Below are 869 nucleotides of genomic sequence, written 5' to 3'. Positions count from 1 at the left end.
TATCGGTCTTATTTTTACAGTAGTCTCAAAACTTCTCCTTCTATACAGCACCATTGATAAAACATCTACGTTAAAGATGAAAAGCTTCTCCACCATAAGGGTCACCCAGAGAGGTTCACAGCGTTACATGGAGAAGAGAAGAGGGAGGAGGGAGTTAGAGGTGACCCAAATGAGATGAGGTGGAATCAATAGAGGAGACAGCGGGCTAACCAGTAATCACTTCCTTATGTGCACTCCACAACTAGACCGCTCAGAGATGTTCACAGAGTTATACAAAGAAGAGAAGAGGGAGGAAGGAGACAGAGGTGGCCAGGAGGATAAAAGGAGGGAATGAAAAGGAGAGAGACAGATCCAGCCAGTAATCAGTTCCCTAAGTGTTCTCCACCGTCTGGAACACACAGAAATTCAGAGGGTTGGGTAGAGTAGAGAGGGGTTAGGGAGGAGACACAGGTGACCTGGTGGAAAAAAAATGAGAGTCCAAAGGGGGAGAGAACAGTCAAGCCAGTAATCTCGCTCTCTAGTAAAAAATGGGTACTGAAGACTGGGTTCTTAAAGGTACAAAATTGGTAACAAATACCTAAAAGCAAAAATTAAAAATCTAGAGTAGAGTTTGGAATTTCAAATTACAATGTTAAAGAAAAGAAGAAGGAAAAGAAAGAGAGAAAAAGAAAAAGAAAAAAAAAGTCACAAAAATTATAAAGAAAATACAGGTACAAAATTGATAACAAATACCAAAAAGCAAAAGTTAAAAAATCTACAGTAAATTGCTTTGGGTAGTATACTCATTTTCACTATATTGATTCTTCCAATCCATGAACATGGTATATTTCTCCATCTATTAGTGTCCTCTTTGATTTCTTTCACCAGTG

Source organism: Bison bison, unplaced genomic scaffold, assembly GCF_000754665.1.
Source record: "Bison bison bison isolate TAMUID 2011002044 unplaced genomic scaffold, Bison_UMD1.0 scf7180017864214, whole genome shotgun sequence".
In the NCBI taxonomy this organism is placed as follows: Eukaryota; Metazoa; Chordata; class Mammalia; order Artiodactyla; family Bovidae; genus Bison; species Bison bison.
The sequence above is the reverse complement of the archived record's forward strand: the minus strand, read 5'-3'. Positions refer to the sequence as shown.